At 39.8% G+C, this 14,390-nt stretch overlaps 1 long non-coding RNA gene across 1 annotated transcript; it reads left to right on the forward strand.

Moving 5' to 3' along the window:
* The first annotated feature begins 2,303 nt into the window (after positions 1 to 2,303).
* LOC131576628 (uncharacterized) lies at positions 2,304 to 3,302 on the forward strand. The gene is made up of 3 exons (XR_009277021.1): positions 2,304 to 2,388; positions 2,620 to 2,665; positions 3,167 to 3,302. It is a non-coding gene; the product is annotated as an uncharacterized LOC131576628 (long non-coding RNA).
* Positions 3,303 to 14,390: the final 11,088 nt, after the last annotated feature.

Genomic DNA, 14,390 nt, shown 5'->3' on the forward strand with positions numbered 1-14,390 from the left:
GCAGAGGAACAAACTGTCGAAGATAATAGCCTGGCTTATAGACAGAAATGAGTAGAAGTTTAGATTAGTATCTGTCCTCAAATAGTTTAAGCTGGATTTGTCCAAAAAACACTGTTAGTGCTAGGAACATTTTATATCCATTAAAGGCAACATCATAACACTGCAGTTGCCTCTTTTAGCATTACATCAGATTAGCATTTGTACTTCACATTCGTAGAAAATGACATTAATTTACAGGAAGCTGAAGTACTACTCACAAATACATGATCTGACTGAAGCACAAAAATTTCTCTGAGGTAACACAGTTTCTGAGTACTTCGCAGCAAAGAATATGAGCATTATCAGCAAGATAGTAATCTTATTAAAAAGATATGAAAACCCTATTTTTATTTCTATGTGCAGTACATTACCATTTTTTCAGGAGAAAGATTAGGAAATGGATTGCTCTGATACTTATGCTCAACAAGATAGAAAAGCATCAGGTCACTTGAAATCTCAAATGAAAATCAGCCAAAAGCTATTACTGAGAGTAAATTTCAACACCTCTCTGATCATATTTTGTCTGTCACAAGCATCAATCATCCATCAAACAACATTCATCTACATGCAAGAATCACAAGACGGTACATAAGGTTGAAATTCTGTGCAGGGCCGTTCCAAATTCTGACTCCTGGGGCTACAAGCTGAGCTGATTTTTTCTTTATTGTACACAACATATTTTCTTTTGTGATGCCTACAGACTGATGACGACACTGTGAAATAGTTTACTACTGCTATAGGCAGTACCTCAATCCATGAGGACTTCAGCAAGACTCCTCATTGAGTGGTGTGTAATGCTAGGGAGCATGAGGCTTGTATAGATTCTCCCACCAACCAACGCTCCCTTAAAGTTTTCTTCAAGGCTTTCCTAGTCTGACTGTCATGCAGTTTAACACAAAGGCAATAATGTATTTCTAGTAATGCACTGGATCAGTGCATTACCCTATTTTGATATATGTCATATAGGTCAATTATGTATGCTATATATTATTTTCTTCTAAAAGAAACTAATTTACCACACATGTATTTATTGGAACAGACAAGCATTTAACTTCTTTTAGCTAAAGGAGTGTCCTTTTATAAGACCAAACCTCCTGCTGTCATGGCCTCATTTATTCTATCAGTCAGCTTCACACTGCTCACCATTATACTTTTACTCCACTCTGATGGCTTAAAGGGACTGTAAAGCTGATGTAAATTAACCTTATTCTACCCTCAAGTTTTTTCTTTGCAGTAAATGAGAATTGGGCCGATTAGGTCTTTTCTTTCTTCACATTCACAAAGCCTGACTTTGGATCTTACAAACCTCATATAAGGTTTGAATATTTTGAACACTTGTCATGGTTTTAAACCAGTAACTAAAAAAAATACTTATTTTTTTTGCTGTGAGATGTGGATTAGAGCAAGAGCAAAACAGGCTTAAAACTTAAAAGGAATAAAGTTTATTAGCAAACTACAAGAATAAGAACACCAGAATAAACTTCCAGAAAACCCTTTTTATCCCCTACTACCCACCATTCCCTTGTTCACATGACAACATAGAGACAAAAACTTTGGAACTTTGGTGTTTAAAACAGTCCCAATTCTTGCTAGAGTCTTTTCATCAGTCTTTGTAGAGAAACAGAAGTCTCTTTCTGTTAATTTATGGAGTTTCTCACAAGAAAACGATTTCTGTTATAGTTTTCTATTTCCCTGATGTCAGCTGCCCAGAAAATGCTGTCATCAGAGCTCACTCCTCCCATTTTACGTCACTCTGAGGTGTGTTATGGGTCATGAGTTTAGGGATGTCATTTTAAGGATGAGTTATTCAAAGGCCAAAGTCTTCTTCATCTGTCTCTGTGAGCTCCACTGGAAAACAGTTTTCTCATTGCCCCCCCAAGGCTTCAAATCTTTGCTTCACTCTGTTCCAGCACTCTACTGTATTACAATTACTCTACTTTTTACTCAAAATCCACACTTTGAACACTCTATTCCTCCCTATATACTCTGTCATGAATTAAAGGAGTTTTTTTAAGACCTTATTGTCCATTTCCATAGCCTCAACAGAAAGGCATTTCAGCTTATAAAGCATCTCCTTATTCTCTACCTTTTCTGAAACTTAATTCTTTTCTTTACTGTCTCTGATAGTTTTATAAAGTCTCTTTACATGTTGATTACTCTCTTTTTCTTTCTCTGGATAAAGAAAGATTAATCTGCAAGTCTCATCTGGATAATGAAAGGGTTAAAATCTTGCCCAGGCTTTGTAGATGGTTCTGTGATCTCTGCCGGAGCAGGAGCTGGAGCTGTCTTCGATAGAAGATTCCTCATGGCTGCTCTGGAGAGTGTGGTCACTGTCTCAGCCTGCCACAGGTTAAGAGCTTTTTTTTCTTTCTTTACTCGGCAGTCTCTGGTGAATTCCGTCATGGCAAAAACAAAACTGCAGTCGAGCCAGGGACCGGCCTGGCCCGGCCAGAGCCCGGGGCAAGCCCCACAGGCCCCATCTCCCGGCCAGGAGCCGCTGGGCCCTGCCCAGCCCCTGCCCGGGCCACATGGGCTGGGCAGGGAACGGGAGGCCAGCCTGAGCTCTGTTACCTTTCACAGCCAGGAAACAAAAGAGAACAAGAGAGCTCCGGCTTTACATCTTAAGGTGGGGTTCACAAGTTAATCTCCCTTTTCAATGGTCAAAACTGCTGTCAATTCTTAGAAATGACTGATAATTGGTCAGGAGAAAAGACTCCCATCAGCCACCAGCAGCTTCAACTTCCTTAGCTCCCAAAACTATCTTAAAGGTAAAGCCACCCCATGACAACACTAAATGAAATTACATAGAATTTTAGAAGTAAGTACTTGCAAAGAAACAGGATCTCAGAAAGGTTGCTGGAAAAGTAACTCCAGGAATAAGCTAAAGATAATTTGATTTACTGCCCATTTGTGCATTTTTTTTTTTTATGAGATTTTTCTTTTTGCTGCCATGACTTTAGAATTCATTAGACAAATACTATTTAAAAATAAAAACAAACACTGAATAGCAGATCTCAATTACTGTTGTGGATACTGGAATAAAATTACAGGGATTACAAGAAGATGTGGATGTCCACTCTTCCAGACTGGACATGCACAGGTTATTTCTGGACTATCCTCTGCTCAGATACCACCTGTGAAACAAGCAATACCATCTCTGCCTAAGGCTCACGTGGATCTTCTTTCTGTCTACCCTTAAAGGACATCTTACCTTGCCCTAAACAGCACAGAAGCATGTAAATCAAGAAATTTCTGCTGATAAATAATACGACAAAGAAATAAATTTTGCATGATAAAATAATTGGTGAAAATCTTTTCATTGCTGCATTTTTTTACAGTTTTGTGCCATGGCTACTTCACCACAAGACAAAGTCTTTCAATTTATTTTCACTGTTGCTAAGTCACAACCCAGTGGAATCTTCAGAACCACGGTGCTGCATGTTTAGGCCAAGTGCTTTTCATTATGATTCAGTGTAAAACTACAAGGAAATATGTTGCATCTACTTGTCTACTAATGATCCAGAAAATAATTTAGATGCTTAGAACTCTGCCTGACACATTTGCTGTGGCAGCGGCCTCAGGGAGACAAAGAGTTACATTGTCCCACCCCAAACCCCTTGTGAAGGGCAGCCCAGGAGTTCTGATTGGGTTTGAGTCCCTGGGGGGTTCTCCCTTGGTGTGTTTCTAAGGGTCCCAGACCCTGAACTCCACCCTCAAAGGTGTAAACCCTCGGTTCTGTCCCTCAAAAACCCCTGCTGTGCCTGTGTTCAGGGCTCTCTGTTCTGGACCTGACTTTGTTCCCATGCTGAATAAATGATTTCATGAACCAGGAGCCCGTCTCGTTGGTGTTTCATGCTGGTCCCCGGAATCCTGCTGCTTCCCTGGATGAGATCCTGAGGTTGCTGACTGCAACAATTTGCTACTCTGCAAAAATAGGAAAATAGAAGTGTTTAGTTGGAACTATATTTTATTGTACACAGAAATTATATATATATAAAAAATTAAAAGGGATGGCTTCTGACTGCATGATCATATTAGAATAATTTCACAGTTGCTCTGATTTAATCTCGGGGAGAAGAAAACATTGGCAACAAGCCACAATTTATTTACTGTGCTTACACCAGAAGTGACTATAACATTTTTAGTATGTCCCCTAGGACATACCAAAATAAAATCTATTTTATTTCCACTCTCCTCCTTTTTTTTTTTTCTTTCCCTTTCTGCAAATTTTAAGAAAGGACATTCTATGAAAAGACGTGACTCAGACTGTCTCTTTTATCCTTTATCCAATTCATTCCTTTAGGGATTAATACTTTTCACAGAAATGTTGCACAGGAACAACATTTAAGAAGGATGTAGAAAAAGTGCCAGCACTGAGGTGGAATTTAAGCAATATGCTGGTTGATTGTGATGGGTAAGGACCCAATCTTGAGAACAACTGAGGTCATTGCAACTTGCATTGACCTTAATTGAACACAAACCTTGAGTCTGTAAATAGTACTGTCTTCATACTTCCCTAAATATATCTTAACTTAGCATTAGAACATAAGCCAAGCAGCTGGTTCTCGAAATGCTTCACTGGCACAAATGAAGCAATTACCTTTGACACAAATAACCTAAGCAAATTGAATTACAGCAGACTCTCACATGCAACACCAAACAGACTATGTCAAGTTATGAATAACACTTCATCAGTTTATCTTCACTCAGAATCGAGCTTTTTCTCTGTGCGGAGTTGATCTCCCCATTCCACACTAAGAATATATCGATTTTCTGCATGTCAAGACCTCCTGAACTCCTGCAGAAGCTATATTATACCTGAACACACTCAAAAATCCACATAGATTTAAATTAGTGCTTTATCTCTGACCTTAAGTCCAGTGAGCTTTATCTCCATTTCCTCTGCACTCTCACAAGTCCATCACATAATGCAATTCCTCATTACTAGCCCATCAAATGTCCATGATAACCACTTTCCTATTGAATGTATTTGAATGAACAATTTTCCATTGTTCAACCAAAACTAATTTCTAATAGTTTCCCCCCTTCTGCTTAAACACTACGTAGTCCTGTAGAACTTGCTCTAAGAAGACACTAAATTCAGATGTTTCTTCAGTGCTCCATAAGCATTATTTACATGGGTTTTTTTTGCCAAAGTTAAGAGATAGAAATCTGTCATTCCCCACATCTTAATTATTTTGTTTTTGTCTGAGATTGGACATTTGAACTGAGGTGACTCCCTGAGCTATGGCACTTTTTTCCCCAGATCCACTAGAGTAACAGGTGACAGAGACAACTGGTTTTTTTAATAGAAAGCATTACTACAAGAAATCAGGTGAGGGCTGATGATATCAAACAACATGGCAGCTATGCTTCTGGTCCATATTTTGGTTTTGTTCTTCCTAAAGATTTTCTTGGGCTAGAAAATTACATGAGGATTTCTCATCATTAATTCACATCCTCATTTTTGCCCTGGTAAGACCTTACCCCTGTTGAAGCATTTCAAAATATGCCCTGAAGAAGGGCATTTTGGCTTAGTTATGCTTTTTTGTTTTGCAGTGCTTTAGAAGTCTTTTATCATCCTGACTGAAAGGGAATACAAATGCTAATGAACCATGCACTGTGACACAGAAAAATAAAAATATGAAATTACAATCATATAGCTTTCACTTTCAATTTTAGGGTAGGTTTTCTTTTTTATGTCTAAGACACCTGAAACATTTCTGAAACCAATTATGATATGGAATTTTTAAAAATTCCAATATCTCTAGTATGTTACCATGACACAAAGTGCTGGTACTAACCTTGTGCCATACCAATTACTAAAAAAACCCACTTGTTCCACATGACTGTGGGCATGCAGGCCAATGGCTACAGAGGCCTTTATGCCTCTAAGGTCACCACTTAGAGAGGGGCCAATACTAAGGCCAGGCCTTTGTTCATGGCAAGAGAACATGCTCTAATCACAGGATGACCAATGAACACAGGGTAAACACAGAGAAGTCAAAGCACCTAAGATTTTCCACTATATAAATCTTCTGTCATCTTCCACAGAATGAATATAGTGCTGGCCTTTGTCTTTTGGGCTAGCTCATCTAATGACTTGGGGTAAAAAACAGGAAAACATTTTCTTTACTAACTATAACAAGGCCTCAAAAATTACACCTGACAACCTCACATCAAAGTAACAGCAAAACAAAACTCATGTAGAGTTGGTATTTTTCTTCTTTCAGATGCAGCTTTACAGAAAAGGACTTGAGGGTCCTGCAATGTGCTCTTGCTACAAAGGTGGTGAACAGTATCCCAGGCTACATTAGATAAAGTATACAGATAAAGCATTAGATAAAGTAATAGATAAAGCAGATCCTCTCTACTCAGCACTGGTGAGGCCACACTTGGTGTACTGTGTCCAGTTCTGGGCCCCTCAGCACAAGAGAGGGATGAACATACTGGACAGAGTCCAGCAAAGGGGTTACTGTTACTAAGGGAGATGAATGGACACTGGAGCATCTTTCCTAGGAAGAAAGGCTGTGACAGATGGCACTGCTCAGCCTAGAGAAGGCTCAAAGGCATCTTATCATGTATAAACCCTTGAAGGGATGTGCAAGGAATACACAAGGGCAGGCTCTGTCAGTGGGATACTCAGTGGGATGTGGTGACAAGACGTGCCCAGGTGATAGGCACAAACTTAAACATAGGAAGTTTCCCCAGAACAGCAGAAAGCACTTTTTCACTGCAGTGCTGATACAGGTTGCCCATAGAAATGGTGGAATGAATGGTATGAATGTTTCCCCAGAAACATTCATAAGCCAGTTTGAACATGACCATCAGCAACTGGTTCCCAGCAACTTTAATTGAGCAGGGAAGTTGCTCCTAGAGATGCTCACCTAAAGATGACCTCTAGAGGTCCCTTTCATCCTCAACCATTACATGATTTAGGGAAATATAGTCTGAAATTTCCAGTGATCGTTTCCTTAATGTGTTGTGATATCAGCTCAGGTTTTAGCTTGTTAACAGAGACAGTGATGGAAGTGTCACTTCTCAGCATCACACCCTTCAGTCTTGGTTTCAGTGTCACCAGCAGTTTAATCATGAAAAGGAATGTATTAACCACCACCAACACCTTGTAACATCTGCTTCCTCTGACAACTCTAAACAACATTTTATGACACTATATCCAGACCATTCAAAATGTGAGGTTATGCTGATTGTTAAAGGAGTATGAAACAGGCACAGTAAAGGAAATAAAAGCAGTTTTTGTCAGTTTGTACAGTTATAACATTGAAAATGTGGCTATTCCTTGCAGAAAAACTCATGACACTATCACTATTACAAATTGCAGACTGAGTCTTAGAGAAAGATAAAGTGACCCATACCAAAACAGCTGGCAGAGCCATCATGTGTTGAAGCCTATATCTAATGCTGGTTTCATTGAGAACGTAATGATTCTTACTCCACAGACATACATTTTGCCTTCAGTGTTTTTTTCTGCTTTATACAGGCTCTTCCTTTGTGAGAGAAAGTTGCATCCAATAACATAAGCAGTTGCACTGCACTTAGCTTTTGAAGTTGGCAATGGCTATGACAAATGATGGATAGGAACACATTTCAGCACTAGAATAAATTAAGTCCTTAACAGAGGTGATTATCAGTCTCATTCTGGTTTTTCCTAAGCACCATTGACCTCATACTTCAAAAACACTTTAGCAATGCATGTGCACTTAGCCAAATTTGCATTTGGGAGCTGTTTTCAAATACAAGATTAGAAGCAATTGTAACTTCAGCATATGGAAGGCACAGGCAAGTACAGGGTGCTACTTATAGTTGCCATTTTTTATCATTCAGAACTACTAAGACATACAAGTGAGAAAAAAAATTTGAGCTACAGCATAACCTTCCATCAAGTCAAAACCGGAAAAAACAGTGCTCCTGACACATTTACCTTTTGCAGAAATGTTATGAAGAGGTGCGCTAAAGCTACTGACAGTGTTGTTAGGATGGTTTCTGTGGTCCATGGTGCGATTTCTGTTCAACAGCAGCCTTCTCCCTACAACACAAGACCTTCGACCACTGTGCCACACACTGTGTACTGCAGTCTTAAGCAATTTGGTTGAGTGACAACTAAGCAGCCTCAATTCTCATTCCACTTTGCCAAGAAAGGAAGATATCTTATGTAATGTTTTGAGAGAACTTACTGAACTTGGGAGAACATGAGCCTTCCACACACAAATATCAGCCCAAATCACTGTGACTACTGCATTATGTGGAATCTCAGAAAAACACAGGAGAGGGAAAAGTTTTTAAAAAATTTAATTTTGCTCTATAATAGGATGAAACAAAATATGCAAATTTCTCTGTTTCCATGCAACTGAACTGCTATTTCTAGCTATTTTTATTTTCCAAAGATTGCAAGTCAGATGAGGCTCGATCTACCTAAGGTTACCAATAGAAGTGCTCAGGAAACAATTACCATCAGTCCTGGCTGACCAGGGAGCTCCCAGCTGACTGGCAGTTAGCAAATGTGACATCCATCTGTAAGAGGTGTTGGAAAGAGGATCTGGAAACCTATAGATCATTCAGTCTGACCTCAGTACCAGGGAAAGTCAAGGAGCATATCATCTCGAGTGCCATCATGCAGCATGTACAAGATAACCAGGGGATCAGACCCAGCCAGCAGGGGTTTATGAAGGGCAGTTTCTGTCTGGGCAACCTGATCTCCTTCTATGTTGAGGTGACCAGCTTAGTGGACAAAGGACAGATTGTAGATGTTGTTTGTCTAAACTTCAGAAAAGCCTTTAACAGCATTTCCTACAGAATTCTCCTGGAGAAACTGTCTGCTTATGTCTTGGTCAAGTCCACTTTTTGCTGGGCCAAAAAACAAGCAGATGAATGACCAAGCCTAGAACTGAGGGTGAATGGAGTAACATCCTGTTGATGGCCTGTTCCCGGGGCTTTATCCATGATCTGGACAAGGTGATCAAGTGCACTGTGAGTCACTTTGCAGGCAACACATTAAGTTGGGTGGGAGTGTTGATCAGCTGGAGGGTAGGAAGGGTCTACAGAGAGATCAGAACAGGCTGGTTCAGTGGGCTGAAGCCAGTTACATGAATTTCAACAAGGTGAAGTGCCAGGTTCTGAACTTGGGTCACAACAGCCCCATGCAGTACTACAGGCTGGGGGCAGAGTGGCTGGGAAGCTGCCTGGCAGAAAAGGACCTGGGGGTGCTGCTCAACAGCCACTGAACATGAGCCAGGGTGTGCCCAGGAGGCCAAGAAGGACAATGGCATCCTGGGCTGGATCAGCAACAACGTGGCCAGGAGGACCAGGGCAGTGATTTTCCCACTGTACTCAGCACTGGTGAGTGGTGTGTTCAGTTTTGGGCTCCTCCTGAAAAGAAGGAGGTTGAGGTGCTGGAGCATGTCCAGAGAAGGGCAACAGAGCTGAAGAAGAGTCTGAAGCACATGTCTGAGCAAATGAGCATTTGAGGGAGCTGGGTGTGTTTAACTTAGAGGGAAGGAGGCTGAGGGAAGGCCTTATCAACCACCTGAAAGGAGGTGGGGGTCAGTCTCTTCTCCCAAGTAACAATCAACAGGACAAAACAAAATGGCCTCAAGTTGTGCCAGGGAAGGTTTGGATCTAACACAAGGAAAAATTTTTTCACCAACAGGGTTGTCAAGTATTGGAACAGGCTACTCAAGGAAGTGGTTAAGACATCATCCCTCAAAAGACATGTAGATGTGGTATTTATCAATGCTTTAGCAATGGACTTGGCATTGTTAAGTTGGACTTTATTCTCCTAGAGGCCAATCTAATTGAGTCTATAAAAATTTTGTGCTTGAAATAGACAAAACTGATTCAGCTAACATCTGATAAGGCTGGTGGTTAGACAGCATTTAAAACACAGGGACTCTTGGCCCTTTCCAGTACAGTAGATTAATAAAATTGGATAAAAATGCCTACAAGCCAAAGTTTCAAGATTCTCCTTGTTTATCTTTGCAAGTACAGTCAGCACAGTGAGAATGATTCCTCCCTCTCTTTTGGTTTGTACTACATTGTATACTAAGATGAATGTTTGTTTTTTTTTTAATTTACTGGGAAGTTCTATACCTTTTGTCATGACATTTACGTGCTTTGGAGATGATAAATGTCTCTGCCTTAGACCCTTTATGATTGGTTACTTGTCTTTCCACGATGTGAGCAGATTGACAGTGACACAGTCTTACAAGGTTGCTCTTCTCACTAAATCACTGTGTGGGAAGAGTGTCAGAATCAACAGCCAGCAATATGTTCTTGTGTTGGTTTCCTTCTGTCGTGTACACTCACATTTAGAATACAGATGGGGTTTATTATTCTTGAGTTGGACTTTATGCACACATTCTGCGGGGTCATCAGTGAGTATGTAAAACCAATACAGATTACATCTTTGACATAGTGCAAAATGCCATAAAAATGTTTTTTTGCAGAGATTTTCTGGGAAAAGTTAGAAATAGTTTATGGAGGCATCCACAAAATAAGGGTCACAAACAGGGCTTCAGAATTTAGATCAAAACTGTGAGAAGTGTGACATTTTTATGCAATGGTGACTCCCAACACAGACATACACGTAAGTGATTTTTAAAGCTATGAGAGTCTGTTTCCATTTTCTTCAAAGGATTCTACTGGATGCTCAACACAAAGAATTTATGCAACTACAGGCTCCTACTTTTGACACTTCTTGGCTGAACTATTAAAATAGAAATTCAGCTCGGCTGAGCACTTTCCTATAAGAGCTTAATTTAGAGAGATACAGTTTCAGTACCTCAATAATAATGTGCAGAAATTTGTCTGGAGACAGGAAAGAATATTTTCAGTGATGTATCATTATTCTTTCCCTAGTTATAGTACTAGAAGCACCAAATATCTCCAAACTTCCTCAACAGTCTCTTTTTAACAAATTTCTTTTTATCTTCAAAGGACGATTTGGAATGAGACAACTGCCTTTCTACACTCTGCTTCCTACATGACACTTTGCTCTCACCTAAGCTACCTTCAAGAGAGCAATTTTTTAACATTCTGAAAGAGAACTCTATATTTAAGATGCATGCATGAACAGAGAGTTCAAGCTGAGTTTCTTGCAGAATAAATACATTTCCAGGAATTTTGAGGGTTAACTTTGTTATTTAAACACAGAATGCCTTAGAAGATGTTGTGATTGGCACCACTCATATTATTAAGCCTCACTAAGTTAGATGCAGGTAGATATTTGGTCAGCAAATGTTCACAGCAACTTAAGCCATGCAAGTATCAGAGCTTAACTTAAATCATCTCTCTCAACAATCTAAAATAAACTGGCTAAGTGTACACTGAATCACACAAGGAAGACTTGGAAATTCTCTTCTGTTGATAGGTCAAAAGAGGCAAAAAATTCCAGTAAAAGGACAGCTTCAAAATTATTTGGATGAGTATTACATATTTAGCCACCGGAAGCATCTGCCAAGTAAACGTGTCTCTGCCTTGCTAAACTGTTGTTTCTCTCTTCAGAATAAGACATTGTAGTACTGGGACCATACTTTCAGTGGCTACACCCTCATTGCTTCCAGCATAGACTTCAACACTAAGGCTGCTCCTCAGGAAAAATTGGCCCTTGGCATTTTGAGCAAGAATCTCGCCTTGATCAATAAAAAGCAAAGCCAACTGCTCTCTCTGCACCCCAGTGAGACAGTCTGCCAGACATGCAAACTGTGCTTTTCTCAAACACCTACGCATAGTTACCCATTTACTCAGTTCTCTGGGTAATCAAAATAAAGAGTCTTTCATGAGAAAATTCTATCTGGAGGAATTTCTGCTATAGATAAAGGCAGGAAAGATTTATCTAATGTCTCATGGAAGTCAGGTAATGAGGTTGCCTTCTTCTGCCCTGTTCTTGAACAAATATTCCCACAATAACAAATGTGCTGTAAAGACAGGGAGAATTAATCCTAGTTGAAAAATGGGCTGGTAGGTTCCATGCTCTTTCAAGGAGAAAACTGTTCTTAAATTGGTTCAGCTGTACCAAAACCTTGCCTTTGAAGCCAACAGATGCAGATATGACCTCCCAGCTCTTTGATGCATTTGAAATGAAATAGGCAGATAGACAGTGAATACATTCTTAATTTTAGATCATTTCTTCAGAAAGTTAGAAAAATCTCTGTGTCCTTTTTAGTTACCAAACTCAGCAACAGTACCTGGTAATGGAATACTTTAGTTAAACTGGGACAAGAACAAGCCAGACAGCTTATCCTTCTGTTCAAACTTTAATTAAAGGGAAAAGACACTTTTATGGCATTTTGCACTTTAAGTTGTGGAAGCCAGTTACAGTGCTAGTTATGAGACAGGTACTTGCTCTTTTGAGAGCACCAACAACATTGACCTTGTACTAGTTTAAAGGGCTGCTTATTGGAGTGCAGCAAGAGTAAATCACATTCCAGCCTGCATCGTCTATAGCACACTCAGCTATAGGGTGCCTTACACTGCCTTTGAGCCCAGGCAGACACCAAGTAAAATCAAGCTTGCTTGATTTCAATACAACTATTTCACAGATAGCAGTGTCTGATTCTTTAGAACACCACTGAAACAACTACAGAGAATCATCAGTCAAGTTCCTTCTGTGTAGCCTGGTTCTTCAGGCAATGTGCTAGCCATTGGAACAAGTCTGACCATAATGTACATAATAAAGTACTAAATAATTAAACAGATTACTCAAATAGATAGTATGATTCACAATGTATGGAATAAAAATACAAATTTTCAGAATATATTGTAGTTTTACCATTTTGGCCATATTTAAGTCTTCTCATGCATGAGCTATTCGCAAGCATTGTATACACTGTTTTCTTTTATTCATCAGTCAAGAATGCTGTGTGTCTGGTAGAAAAAATAAAAGAGGGAAGAAGGATGAAGTCATAGAACCACAATGGGAGGCTGGAAGCAACCTTAAAGATTATATAGTTTCGATCTCCCTGCCATGGGCAGGAACACTTTTCACTAGACCAGGTGACTCAGAGCTCCATCCAACCAGTTCCTGAACACTTCCAGGGATGAGGCATCCACAGCTACTCTGCTGTGAATAAGAGCAGAGGCAAATGAAGGACTGGGTGGGAGGACCCACAGGACCACACCTCCTTAGCAGGCCAGTATCTTTCTGAGACAAAATAAATACTTTTTCTTCATCAGCCTTTTGATAGCACATTGTTACTCATTGTGACAGATGAGATTATAGAGACAGTCTCATTCTCCAGCCAAGATCTCACTGGAGAGTGTGAAGAGCTCCATATAACTGAGAAGCAATATTAAACTTGTATTCAGACATTTACTATTGTTTCTATGGGCAGCAGCTACAAGGTCAATTTTAGCAAACCAAGAGAAACTGAAGACATGGGAAATGTCCAAAAACTCTACAAGTGAAAGGTGCTAACATCTCCAATTATAAAACTGATACATGAAAGAAGCAACTGGCTGGAAGACATTGCCTGTTACCACTGAAGATGAATAGATCACACGGACATAGGTCGAGGTGTGGTGAAAGGAAGAGCAGAGTTTATTTTTCCTCCCAGGATTTATAGGCTTCTTACCATGGCCAGGGATTGGATGGTCAGGATAACACTTTCTCACTGCACTGGCCATGAGAGATGTCCATCACAAGACGTGTAGCAGAAAGAATGTACACATATCTATGTTTATAGTTACTGTCCTGGGAGAGTCCTTAGAAAACCATGTCAGCAAGCTCAGAAGCTGAGTTTTCAGGGCAACATCTCACCCTTTTTGGTTTAACAAAAAGAAAAGAAAAAAGAAAAATGAACAAAGAAACTATCAACATTATAAACAATCAAAATAATATATAATAGGAAAATGCAATACTCCATACAATCAGAAGGCTGTAATTTCAGGGTGATATCTCACCCTTTCGTTATTACAAAAAAAAACACCAAAAAACAAACAAAAAAAAAACCAGAAAAACAACAGAAACCCCAAAAAATAAATTAAACAAATGTCCAACATCAACACCTGCTTGTGGATGGCTCTCAATTTGGTCATGGAGGCAGAATCCATGGCCAAATTGAAAGGTGCCTGGGAAAACCTATGAAATGCTATGACAGCAGCCCGTAATTCCATCAATTGGGCTGATCCAGCCTCATGACTCTCTAAGAAAAACAAAAAAAACAAAACAGCGACATCAATGGAAAGATTAATGTAATAAACTTCAGGAGCAGAAACTGCTCGCAGAACCTCCTCCAGCATCTACTGTGCCTGTGGGGTCAGTGTCAGAGGTGATTTTAAATCAGAGTCCCCCTTTTATAGACCAAACAAGGGAGTTGTGATCAGTCCCATATAAG

This window comes from Poecile atricapillus, chromosome 2 (assembly GCF_030490865.1).
Source record: "Poecile atricapillus isolate bPoeAtr1 chromosome 2, bPoeAtr1.hap1, whole genome shotgun sequence".
Lineage (NCBI taxonomy): Eukaryota > Metazoa > Chordata > Aves > Passeriformes > Paridae > Poecile > Poecile atricapillus.